This window comes from Salvelinus namaycush, chromosome 20, assembly GCF_016432855.1.
Source record: "Salvelinus namaycush isolate Seneca chromosome 20, SaNama_1.0, whole genome shotgun sequence".
NCBI lineage: Eukaryota > Metazoa > Chordata > Actinopteri > Salmoniformes > Salmonidae > Salvelinus > Salvelinus namaycush.
In genome coordinates, this window is record NC_052326.1 from 11,120,611 (window position 1) to 11,134,847 (window position 14,237).

Genomic DNA, 14,237 nt, shown 5'->3' on the forward strand with positions numbered 1-14,237 from the left:
ATAGCCTTGTTGATTTGATGATGTTTAAATGTTTAAGTTGAAATGGAATAGCGGAGGCAGTGCTCCTGTTGTCTTTGTGTTGACTTGAGGTAACTGTGGTTCTAAATCAAAGTTGTTTTTGTAAACTGTCATAAACATTAACTTGCTTGACCATGCTGCAGGTCATATACTGTAACTGTTTGTCATGTGCAATATTTGCTTTGTGGGCTTCACCAGACAGATGTTGCTCTCCGGTTTTGTGATGAAACAAACGTATGTGTAGTTGACTTTATCCCGCCAATGTGTCACTGTTGTCTTTTTGTTGTCACGGCCTTATTGTATATCACGGTGGCGTATGAACCAATGGGTTATAGAGCAAACAATGCAAAAATCACAACATAGGTTGTAATATGGCTTTTTTTATTGGCTTCTCTTCCCCACTGATTTTAGCCAAGCACCACTACTGTTTGACAGTAGTTATTGTGCCAAAGAGAACACAGATAAAGATACCACACCATACCCCTGCAGCGATAGTATAATATTAAGCCTGAGCCAGCATAAATCTCAGTATACCTGGGAGAAGACATGGAGCCGGATCCACAATCTGATGCTGATGCTGCTGCTTCGAAACTTAGCCAGGTAAACATGTTTTTTTGTCATCTCTATTACCTTCTGTACATTGGAGAGACGTCGAGGGGTGGTTGTAATATGGCTTTTATATTGGTTTGGCTTGGCTTCCCGAGTGATTTTACCAACGCACCACTACTGATAAGACTAGCCCTAGAGCATAGGGGTGCTCAAACTTTTGGGCTTGGTGGGCCAAAATATAATCTTACTGGTGGGCCAAGGGCCAAATAAATAGGCATTATCCATTTAGAAATATAAAAAGGTAAACAATAGCTTTTAGGTTCTTGAAACAATCGTTTTTTTTAAAGTAATCGTAATATTCCACTTCAAACATGAATCAAATTGTACCCATATAACTTGGCCCCCCCAACCCTAATCCAGCTCTTAAATTCATGTTCTGCAGTTCTACACGTTTTGCCATGAAGTGGAGAAAATGTCGCTGTTGTAGCCTTTTCCTGCAGTCAATAAACAAAAGTGCCCTCTTTGGCCTCATCTGTAGAATGTTAATAATATATTTTTTTATTTCATAAAGATCATTTCAAAAACCTGATGAAATTATGTCGTTTCTATGTCAAGCTGTTTTGTTATACAGTATTTATGTCTTCTATGATGTATATAAAGTGTAATATTGGGATGCAAACTCAAAATTGAATACATTTCAACTCTATATCGGTGTTTTTTAAGCCCATAACCATGTGTGTGAGGTGAATACTTTTGTTTCAAAGTAGACTTGTTTAAGACTACCAATAATCACTCTGCGTGACCCTGATTCAGTCCACCGTAGTAAAAGGTTAAAGCCTATTTTCTGCAATTCTACACATTTTTCCATGGGGCAGAGAGAAAATGTAGGCGTTTTAAAATGTATTTAATGCGATTCTGCTAATTTTGCCATTGGATGGAGATAAACATTTGCAGTTTTAATGTCAATTCCCTGCTGTTCTACACTGCCATGAGTTATGCCATGTTCTAATTATATCTGAACGAGAGTGACTAACAAAATAAATGTGGGTCTCCTGGGCACATGCCTTGGGTGCCCGGTCAGTAAGTCGGCCATGATTACTAGCTGGCTAGACGAACAATAACATTTTTGCTGACATGGACAGGAAAACTGCTGATGCACTACCAAATAAAAAATGTGCATGTTGTGTATTCTACTATGAGATCTGTAAAACAGTTGAGGCTGCTGAGGGGAGGACGACTCATAATAATGTCAGGAACAGAGTAGAAAGGAATGGCATCAAACACATGGAAACCACATTTGATGTATTTGACACCATTCCACCTATCCGCTCCAGCCATTACCACGAGCCAGTCCTCCCCAATTAACGTGCCACCAACCTCCTGTGCTCTAAACAGTAAGTTGAGACACTGACTTTTTGTTGGCGGCCCTTTAGTAGTCTTTGCCGGGCAAAACCAAACATTGTTGTTGGCCACGTTTGGTCTGTGGGCCTCAGTTTGGTCGGCCAGGGCCATAGCGGGCAGTGTGTTGTCCCAGGGATGTAACGTGGTGGTGGGTTATGTCCCCAGACCTTGGCTGAGTGACCACAGTCTGTGTTTGTTTGTTTATTCAGAACACATTACACATTAGGGACAGCGAGGGATGGAATGATGTGAACCAGGTTACTGTTCTGTGGGGTGAGAGCAGTCCAGGGAAATATAGAGTAGAGTGTTGGCACCTACCAATGATGCTGCAGTAAACACCACTGTAGTGGGCAGTAATATTTGAAAGGTTTATATACAGTATATTATATATACACATCACATGCAACTCATAAGACTAAGCAATTAGCCTATTAAAATGTTTATCTGACTCATAAAGAAAATTAGCAATATGCATGAGACTATGGCTGAGTTACAGTAATAGGCAATGAAGAAATGTCTGAGAATGGAATTTTAAATACAAGTGTATGTAACGGCAGCCTTCCTTCTCTTCAAGAGAAGAGGTGGTGTAGCAGGGATCGGACCAACACGCAGCGTAGCCAGTGCTCAACATGTTAATTAAATGATAAACAGAGAACACTTACAAATACAAAATAACAAAAAGTGGCAAACCGATACAGTCCTAGCTGGTGCAGAGAAAACACAGAGACAGGAAACAACCACCCACAATCCCCAACACAAAACATGCCACCTATATATGATTCCCAATCAGAGACAACACAAAACATCTGCCTCTGATTGAGAACCATATTAGGCCAAACATAGAAACAGACAAACTAGACACACAACATAGAATGCCCACCCAGCTCATGTCCTGACCAACACTAAAACAAGCAAAACACACAAGAACTGTGGTCAGAACGTGACAGTACCCCCCTCCTGAGGTGCGGACTCCGAACGCACCCCCTAAAACTCTAGGGGAGGGTCTGGGTGGGCATCTGTCCGTGGTGGCGGCTCCGGCGCTGGACTAGGACACCACTCCACCATTGTCTTTGTCCCCCTCCTTAGCGTCCTTTGAGTGGCGACCCTCACCACCGACCTTGGCCTAGGAACCCTCACAAAAGGCCCCATCAGACTGAGGAGACAGCTCCGAACCGAGAGGTAGCTCAGGACAGAGAGGTAGCTCCGGACTGAATGGCAGCTCATGACTGAATGGCAGCTCATGACTGAATGGCAGCTCATGACTGAATGGCAGCTCATGACTGGAGGGCAGCTCATGACTGGAGGGCAGCTCATGACTGGAGGGCGGCTCTGGCAGCTCCTGACTGACTGGCGGCTCTGGCAGCTCCTGACTGACTGGCGGCTCTGGCAGCTCCTGACTGGCTGGCGGCTCTGGCAGCTCCTGGCTGGCTGGCGGCTCTGGCAGCTCCTGACTGGCTGGCGGCTCTGGCAGCTCCTGACTGGCTGGCGGCTCTGGCAGCTCCTGACTGGCTGGCGGCTCTGGCAGCCCCTGACTGGCTGGCGGCTCTAATGGCTCGGGACAGACGGGCGGCTCTAATGGCTCGGGACAGACTGGCGGTTCTGATGGCTCGGGACAGACTGGCGGCTCTGATGGCGCTGGGCAGACGGGCGGCTCTGATGGCGCTGGGCAGACGGGCGGCTCAGATGGCGCTGGGCAGACGGGCGGCTCAGACGGCGCTGGGCAGACGGGCGGCTCAGACGGCGCTGGGCAGGCGGGCGGCTCAGACGGCGCTGGGCAGGCGGGCGGCTCAGACGGCGCTGGGCAGGCGGGCGGCTCAGACGGCGCTGGGCAGGCAGGCAGCTCAGACGGCACTGGGCAGGCAGGCAGCTCAGACGGCGCTGGGCAGGCAGGCAGCTCAGATGGCGCTGAGCAGGCAGGCAGCTCAGACCTGCTGAGGCGCACAGTAGGCCTGGTGCGTGGTGCCGGAACTGCTGGTACCGGGCTGGAGACACGCACCACAGGGAGAGTGCGTGGAGGAGGAACAGAGTTCTGGAGACGCACAGGAAGCCTGGTGCGTGGTGTTGGCAACGATGGTACTGGGCTGAGGGCACGCACCTCAAGGCGAGTGTGGGGTGCTGGAACTGGAGGCCTGGTACGTGGCGCCGGCACCGGAGAGCTGGTGCATGGGACTGCCACAGGAGAGCTGGTGCGCTGAGCTGGCACAAGACGTGCAGGGCTAGGAAGGCGCACAGGAGGCCTGGTGCGTGAGGCTGGCACAGTCTTCACCAGACGGCTAGCCCGCACCTCAGGACGAGTATGGAGAGCTGACTCAGGTGACATCAAATCCCCGACATGTTCCGTCGGGCGGATGTCGTGCCTCATGCACCAAACCAGCAAATCCCTCATTTCTCTCTCCTCCAATTTCCCCATTAGATCCTTCACAGTCTCTACTTCGCTCACCTCCAATACCGCCCTCACTGGCTCTGGTTCCATCCTTGGCTCCTTACGGTAAGCAGGGGGAGTTGGCTCAAGTCTCCTACTTGACCCAGCTACACACCCCTTTAGCCCCCCCCCCCAAAACATTTTTGGGGGAGCCTCTCGGGCTTCCAGCCGCTCTGCCTTGCTAGCGCCTCATAATGCCGCCTCTCTGCTTTTGCTGCCTCCAGCTCTGCTTTAGGGCGGCGACATTCCTCTGGCTCTGCCCAGGGTCCTTTTCCATCCAGCTCATCCTCCCATGTCCACTCCTGAACACGCTGCTGCTGCTGCTGTCGCTGCTGCCCGTTGCTACGCTGCTTGGTCCGAGATTGGTGGGTGGTTCTGTAACGGCAGCCTTCCTTCTCTTCAAGAGAAGAGGAGGTGTAGCAGGGATCGGACCAACACGCAGCGTAGCCAGTGCTCAACATGTTTAATTAAATGATAAACAGAGAACACTTACAAATACAAAATAACAAAAAGTGGCAAACCGATACAGTCCTAGCTGGTGCAGAGAAAACACAGAGACAGGAAACAACCACCCACAATCCCCAACACAAAACAAGCCACCTATATATGATTCCCAATCAGAGACAACACAAAACATCTGCCTCTGATTGAGAACCATATTAGGCCAAACATAGAAACAGACAAACTAGACACACAACATAGAATGCCCACCCAGCTCACGTCCTGACCAACACTAAAACAAGCAAAACACACAAGAACTATGGTCAGAACGTGACAGTGTATTTAATTACTTTGTAAAATGAATGGATTCACACATAAGGCATGAAGCTTAAGTTACAAAGCATTAACATGCATTACAAGGCATTATTCTAAGCATGATCAGAGAGAGAGACAAAGAAACCATGGCTTGTGCCATGGCCCAAAGCTCATGGGGTAGGGAGAGAAAAAGAACAATGAATCTAAGACTCTTTTTTAAGACTCAGATTTTGAGTTGGTGATCAATAGTATTACTGTAACGTTAACCTCCAATTAAGAAATCAGACCACACGATGTAATCACAATAGAACCTCTGCTTCTCAGAGATGTGACAATGGGGGTTGGTAAGATCAACACAGTGAATGCTGAATTCCTATGACAACACAGAGCAAATTCTTGCATAAAGCTGATAAGAAGAGTCACTTCGAGGGCTGCCCTTCACATGTACAGTATGTATTAATTTACCATGATTTTTAAACTGCCTAAATGACTATCCACCTGTATTCATGAAGTGCTTTGAAAGGCTGGTCATGGCTCACATCAAAACCATTATCCCAGAAACCCTAGACCCACTCCAATTTGAATACCACCCCAAAAGATCCACAGATGACGCAATCTCAATTGCACTCCACACTGCCCTTTCCCACCTGGACAAAAGGAACACCTACGTGAGAATGCTATTCAGTGACTACAGCTCAGCGTTCAACACCATAGTGCCTTCAAAGCACATCACTAAGCTAAGGACCCTGGGACTTAACGCCTCCCTCTGCAACTGGATCCTGGACTTCCTGACGGGTCATCCCCAGGTTGTAAGGGTAGGTAACAACACATCAGCCACGCTGATCCTCAACGCGGGGGACCCTCAGGGGTGACTACTCAGTCCCCTTCTGTACTTCCTGGCCAAGCACACCTCCAACGCCATCATTAAGTTTGCTGACGACACAACAGTGGTAGGCTTGATCACCAACAAGGATGAGACAGCCTATCGGGAGGAGGTCAGAGACCTGGCAGTGTGGTGCCAGGATAACAACCTCTCCCTCAACATGATCAAGACAAAGGAGATGATTGTGAACTACAGGAAAAGGAGGGCCGAGCACGCCCCCATTCTCATCAACGGGGCTGCAGTGGAGCATGTTGACTCTTCAAGTTCCTTGGTGTCCACATCACCAACAAACTGTCAGGGTCTGAACACACCAAAACAGTCGTGAAGAGGGCACAACAACACCTATTCCCCCTAAAGAAAAGATTTGGCATGGGTCCTCAGATCCTCAAAAAGTTATACAACTACACCGTCAAGAGCATCCTGACTGGTTGCATCACTACCTGGTATGGCAACTGCTCGGAGGCCTACCGGAAGGCACTACAGAGGGTAGTGCTTACGGCCCGGGACATCACTGGGACCAAGCTTCCTGCCATCTAGGACCTCTATATCAGGCAGTGTCAGAGGAAGGTCCTAAAAATTGACAAAGACTCCAGCCACCCTCGTCATAGACTGTTCTCTCTGATACCACATGGCAAGCGGTACCGGAGCGCCAAGTCTAGGTCCAAGATGCTTCTAAACAGCTTCTACCCCCAAACCATAACAGCTAACCAAATGACTACCCGGACCATTTGCATTGCAAAATAATTTTATACATACAGTATGTTATTCAGTTATTACACCCACACTGCTCGCGCGTACCAACGAGCGTCTGCGTTGCCAAGGGCTAAAATAGAAGTCAGTTCTATTTGTGACGCTGTTCGCGCTGCAAGTCCTTCCTCTCCAATATCCTCATTGGTTTAAAGAAGCAGATACCCACGTGCCATCTCCTCATTGGTTATACCCACCCGGGTGACTGAAAGACGACCGGAGGTTGGTGGTGGTAATACACGTTATGAAAGTTAGTGGCCAATCGCCATATAAGTTAAAGAAGAAAAAGCCTGGAAGGAGGAGAGATTACTAGAAACGATTCGGTTGACCGTTTTATGTGTGGATTAATTGTCGGAATAGAGGACCTTGTGCATTTCAGGTAAAATTATAACTCAACGTTTATATCCCAGGATAAGTTAGCTAGGGACTGCAAGCTAGCTAGCTAAATTGCCTTGCTTTCGATCTGTCCCCAAATTAAAATAATTGGTTCAGAGTTTGTTTTGATATTTTAACCTGCGTATTGTGATCGCGTTTGTTGTGGGGGGACAAAATCAATTTGCGCATGATGGGGCACCTGCGAGGCCGGTTAGGGTATGGTGTTAATAAGCATTTCACTGTAAAGGCCTACACCTGTTGTATTCGGGGCATGTGACAAATACAATTTGATTTGCAGCAGAAAATAGCTAGCTTTCCGTGTGGCGACAACTGGTAAAACGCTTCAGGAGGGCAGTCACGTGTGCTAGCAAGGCAACATCAGGTATGGGCCGAATCAGGAGGAAGTGGTACTCACTAAGCAAGCAGCGTGACATCCTTTACGCCTAGTCACTTTACCCTGCCTTCATGTACATATCTACCTCAAATACCTCATACCCCTGCACATTGATCTGGTAGTTCCTGTTTATAGCTACATTCTTGTGTATTTTTTTGTTACACAATTATTATTATTATTTTACTCTGCATCATTGGGAAGCGCTCATCGCAAGCATTTCGCGGATAAATCTACACCTGTTGTAATCGGTGCAAGTGAAAAATATAATGTTACTTGATTTTATTCGTGTTGTCTTATGTATCACTTAGACCTGTATGCACTTTTTTTCCTGCTTTGCTATGGTATGTTGAACCAGTTCAACTGCTTTTGCTATTGCATGGTTATGCAACAATGATTTTGTAACATTGGAAGCACACGAAGGGGAAGTAAAGTGATCTGTAAGGAAGCCTCAGCTGGAGAATGGCCCCAATTTGAAATGTACAGGAGATAGTGCATAGCTAGCGATGTTTTAATCCAGGGAACATCTGTATGCAGGCAGGGCAGCTTTTGACAATGAAGCTACACAACAATGGTCTCTGTTTCAAACATCCAAGGTGCCCAAAGCCAAGGGGAGAACATACCTGACAAAATTTTGACTTGTTTCATTCAGCACTTGGTGCCAACACGACACCAGCACTCACAACTCAACAGCACAATTAAACAAGGGACTAGTGAGTCACTGTGATAAAAAAAATAACTGCCCTTGAAAATCTCACACCTGAGAATAAGTGCATGTAAATATTGTCTGGCTGTGTACCGCAGATGATTTTAAAAAATTATGCAGACCTCAGGTGTAGCCCCTTGTAGAAAGCCAGGAAACAAGCTATTCTGTGTTATCAGATTTTATACGAAGCACAGCATTTCCATTTCTCCTGGATTCTAGCATATTTTTATTTAAATGTCAGGATCTGGTGCTTGGTCTGTGGGACGGAGGTTTGATATTCCCAAAGCCTGCTATGCGTGGTTGTAATACCAAGTGGACAGAGAACGGAATCTGATTGTGCTAGAGAACTGAAAAAAAAGGTCAGTGTGCAATAATATGTATTTGATCTATATATTCTATTGTAGATTTTCAGAGGCCTATCTATTCATATTACTCAGTTTATATTATCACTGGACTGTATGAGCACATGATTCTCAGCAACCCGAGCCCGGTTCCACGAAGGGGCAAAAGAGGGCTTAGCCCCTTCAGTTGAAACTTGTGCCCCCTCAGTTTTAGTTTTTAGCTCCCTATTTAAAAATAGCTAAAAAGTTCAAATGATTGAGTGTTAGGTTGGCGCAATATCTGTATCTCCGTGGCACAGTGTCACACAATAGACAGACCGTGTGGTGGTTAAGCATGACTTGGGTTGCCATAAAAAGCAGGAAAAAGCTCTTCTAATCTGTGGTAGGCTAAGTGAATAACGTGATACGCCTCTGCCTGTAATATTTGATTTAGATTTATAAGGGCGGGGTCAAGTTTACCGTTGAAGTTGCTTCACTCGACTCTGCCTCATGCCCCACCACTACAGAGTTTAGTTAGCTTCTTAGCTAGCTGTAAAATACATTAGTGTTATTAGCTTTAGTCTATTTAGCTAGCTCGATGCAGCTAATTTGCCACTGCCACGATGGATATCCAAAATTGGTGTCGCCAAAATACCCAAACAAAGCCAAAGGAGAAGGAGAGTAATGAGCAGCAGTAGCATCAAACCACTGAGGCCGCCGCCAAGCCCAGCAGCGAGGATTCCTGGCCTGTGTGCCCTTGACCCAGAGAGCCATGAGTCATGTCTTTCTCGATGTGAAGAGGTGAAACTATTGCTGGATCTAAGCAAAACAGAATTTAGTGGAAGCTGAGTTTAGTGTCGCTCGCCAGGTTTTGCAGACTAAAATCGCTCCGGTTCCAGTGAGGTGAAATGGACTCCACTGCAATGAAACGGATATCCTGCAATGAGCGACATTCGCCAGTTTTTGCAGACTGAATTCACTCCAGCTCCAATGAGGTAAAATGGACTCCACTGCAATGAAACGGATATCCTGCAGTGATTCTCTGGGCCTCTCTTCACTATGCCGATCTTGCTTACTGCACTGAAACATGGATTGACTTTTGTTGCGTGTGAGAACTCATTTTAAACTTTGGCAAAAGCTAAACTAATCCAACTGGCATTTGATCTTACAAGAAGATTTCAGGGAGAATGGAATGATTGATTACTCAGGAAGTTCAACAGAGCATCAAGGAGGCTGCAAATCTCCTAAAAAGGTAAGAAACAATCTAGTTGGTTGGTTTTTATCAAAATATTGGTGGTATAGCTAGTGGCTTTAATTTCAGCAAAAAACCTGCGGTATGGAATGAAAAAATGATTGCCTAGGTTTTCAACGGCCTTGCTTTAGTGTGTAGGGCACTGTCCACGATGCTGATAGAGGGTTTGCACCAACCTGTTTCTTCTTGGTCAAAAGCATTCAGTGGTGTAGGCATTTGAACTGCTATGTTTATTGCGGTATAGCGTGATATAAGTAGAGTTCAATATAATTCCAATGCAAGAACACAAATGACCCCTATGGGTATAGATACATATCGGTATGTTTCATCATAGAAATAGATACATTCTATTATGGTTTTCTTGGTTGCCGATTGGTTTTCGTGGTTGTAAATGGAACTGTACGAAGCGTGTTTATGGTAGGCTGTCATTGCTTAATTGATGGGTTGAATTTGATCCACATAAGTGTATTGTGCCATATCACAATGTGCTGCTGAACTAATGAGCGGCATGATTTTCCATGTTTGAAGAGTTACTTCAAACATGGAAAATACCCTGTAAACAAAATGCACCTGTAATCATTTTTAAAGGGGTAATCTGCAGTAGAAACAATAACAAAGCGAATGCACTCGCACTGTTTTGGTAAAAATCACTCTCAAATCCATATACAGAGCTATGGATGCAAGGACTGACCATCCATGATATCAAAATTATAGTTTTAACCATGTTTTGAGGCTATAAAGTGTGGTTACATTTACATTGTTTACAAGAATTGAAATTAAACAGGCTTATCTTTTGGGTTCTATTTTGTGCATATTGTAGCAACCTTAACTTAACCCAACACCTAGAATCCTCAACAATAAGTTCAGACCTTTTGGCATAACAGTTAGGGTGTTGGGAGGCCAGTTGCGGGACCCAGGTTCGAGTCCCGGTCATGGCTTCCCTCCGAATTCGCCATTAAATCATTCATTTATATGTCAAAAAATGTATGTAGCGAGTGCAGATTGCCGCTTAAAGCTGACAAGAATGAACTTGGACGTTCAACACAACCGACTTAAAACACTGTGTGTAGCCTAATTTGTGATATTTTGTATGTAGTCATCTAGATTTATAAAAGGGATAACCATTCAGCCTCCAAACCTTTACATTAGATCAAATGAATGCAATAACAATTGAATGACAAGAGCAGGCTATTTGCCCATCAATTTCTGGTCTACACATCAATTTAAGTCATAATCTCTAACCCAACGTATTCAATTTCATCTGATGTAGTGTGGGTAAAAACACGCAGCAAATGATTGCCATAAATGCGTTGACTAATCTTTTCTCTCTATGCCAAGGCATGGAGTGACTCAGGGTCGTTCTGAGCCTAGTAGAAATGAATTGGCAGTGTGAGGGATACGGGTCCCTGCTGTGAAGATAACCGGGGATGTGGGAGGGATGATAAATAGATCAGTGGTTCCCAAATGGTGGGTCTGGTCCCACTGGTAGCTTGCCACCAATTCCTACTGGGCCAGAGCTTAAGGGGCTGGAGATATATTGTTCTGCTCATCTGGGTGTTGGAGGAAATTTCCAAAAAGGATTTTAGATTTTACGGTACAAAAACATTTTGGGTTTCAGTTGGGTACCAGGTGGATTGTTAGAAATAGTTTGGTTAGCAAAATAAAATGGGGATAAAACCCACTGACAAAGAGCAGTGACAGGACTCATAATCTACTGAGATGCACCACCTCATATGTGCCTGCCCATTGTACTACAGGCAGCTAAAATGGCTTTTAAGATTTTCAAATCAGGAGGGATTAAAGATGATTTTGCTGCCAAACAGCTCTTTGTAGATGGGCCACATGTTCTTCAATACCAAAAGGAGTCAATAAATCATTATCAGCCGATTCAATCCTGAAGAGAATGAAAAATCTACAAAGGGGATTATACAGCATTACAAAACATGTATTTCAGCCTCAATTGTATTCTCTCAGTGGTGACACATGCAACAATCTTCATGACACAAACGTTAGACTCTTGACCCTAAAATGTCTGTTAAAATCCCACAACAGTAGAAACACTTTTACAAGCTGAAAGGCGATGGTCAAGAGTTTACTCATGATGTTGCACAATGATTTAAGTCAATAAGTCACCATTTTAGTCAAAGATTTGGGCTTAAAGTGACAAATCCAAACTTCCCACTTCGTGCAAATCTGTGTGAATGTGGTGTACTAACTTCCGCTTCAGGCCTGGATTTTATTTGAATGTTACCACCCACCAGCATGGATAGCATTGTTTATTAATGAGAAATGACTGCAAAGTTATTCCTATTCGTGACTGAGATGAGCCAAGCAGCCTTGTGTCCACTTGGCTGACTGAGCCATGGAGTAAATTAAAACAGGGGTTGCAAACTTATGTTTTTGAACCTCAACTTTTTTTTACCAGATAATGATCATTAACAGAACATTTTCAGAATACATTTTTACAAATTAATGGAAAACGAAAAGCTGAAATGTCTTCAACCCCTTTGTTATGGCGATCCTAAAGTTAGATAAAATAGATAAAATAATATTTGATGGAGTTTCTCAGCAGTTCACAGAAACAACTGTGGGAAGTAGGATATTGTCTAAATTTTCAAAAACAATGGAGCCCTACATGCTGTAACATTAAAGTAATACAATGAAGACAAAGTAAGGCCCTTTAGAAACAATGTATTGCATCATCCCAATTAAGGTCTCATAATCATTCCTGATGCTACCAGAGATTCAAAGAAGCGACTCCTACGTGAAGCTATAAACTAACATTGACCCAAAATGACAACTAAAACAGTAAATAGTGAATGGATTTAGTGTATTTAACCCATACTAGCGAGGTCGAAGGCGTTTGTACTCACAGTGCATTTCTTTTTCATGTGCTCTTACTTGTAAAGGATGTTCATCGTTCCATACTCATACTGTATTTAGTTCTATGTATCATTAATCATAACTGTTGCAAACAACAAAGCTTGTATTCTGGGTCCTGTCAAAAAAATGATCATAACTTGATTGATGATTCACTGAGCAGAGGAAATAGTTTGGAATGCTACAGTACTGTATGTGCAGTTTGCTACTGCTGTCATGACGTGGCCCGTTCTGGGTGTAGATCGTGGCTTCCCCCTCTCTCCGACTCTCTCTCCTAACCCCAGTTTTATTGTCTCAGGTTGTAAATTCCTGGCAGAGACTCTCTCCCCCTGGTCATGCAGAGAGAGCACAGAGATAGAACAAGGGACTTCACTTGGCCAAACTCCTAAATCCCAGAAATGGGAGAATTAAACAATATGTCCACTTTTGAGAGTGTGGGAATGGTCCGTGGACACTTAAGGGACAGTTATGTTGAGTGTGTTTCATTTGGTGACCTCATGAAGGACAGGAAACACACATAATGTTATCTCTCATAACGGTATTTCCCAGCTGTCAGGTTTACATCTAAATATTGTGAAACGTATGTGATTAAACATGAAACTATTTGTGAAAAGTTGTAATATGATGTTAATCTTCTAAATGAGAGTATGGGTTTTTCATAACTAGTCAGTGGCCACACCCCCGTCAGCCCAGACAGCACATTAGGTGTCATGTTCTGCTCTTTTCTACTGTTACCCATAAAACCCACTCCTGACGAAATTCACTTCAGACTAAGCAAACCCCCACGTGAGCTGTGGTTGCGAATAGTTAAGAGTAAGCAAACCCCAGCGTGAGCTGTGGTTGCAAATGGTTGAATTTCTTAGATCAAAACATGCCGGGTGGCGCTGGTGTTGGAAGTGGTTTGAACTACAACTCTACCAAAGGACACGGCTGGAAATGGTTAAACTCTGACACTATCGATCCCTACAGAATAAGAGCAAACCTTAGACACAAATTACTAGTCTGAAGCTAGAAATTACGTAACCCGAGGACGAGAATACAGAAAACTGCCGAAACATCTAATCTATGGGAACATTTCCGAATGGTACTCTGAAGTATCCATTCGAGCAACTTCGAAATACTTTGATCTCCGGGGAAACGCAACCAGAAAGACCTAGATGAACTCTCCAGCAGATGGACCGGATTCCAACAGAGAAGACAGCAATGACATACGGGTAAATATATATTTATAATTATTCTCGAATGAGCGGCCGTTCATGTGCGAAGGATTAGCATTTCAATGTACACTGCTCAAAAAAATAAAGGGAACACTTAAACAACACAATGTAACTCCAAGTCAATCACACTTCTGTGAAATCAAACTGTCCACTTAGGAAGCAACACTGATTGACAATAAATTTCACATGCTGTTGTGCAAATGGAATAGACAAAAGGTGGAAATAATAGGCAATTAGCAAGACACCCCCAATAAAGGAGTGGTTCTGCAGGTGGTGACCACAGACCACTTCTCAGTTCCTATGCTTCCTGGCTGATGTTT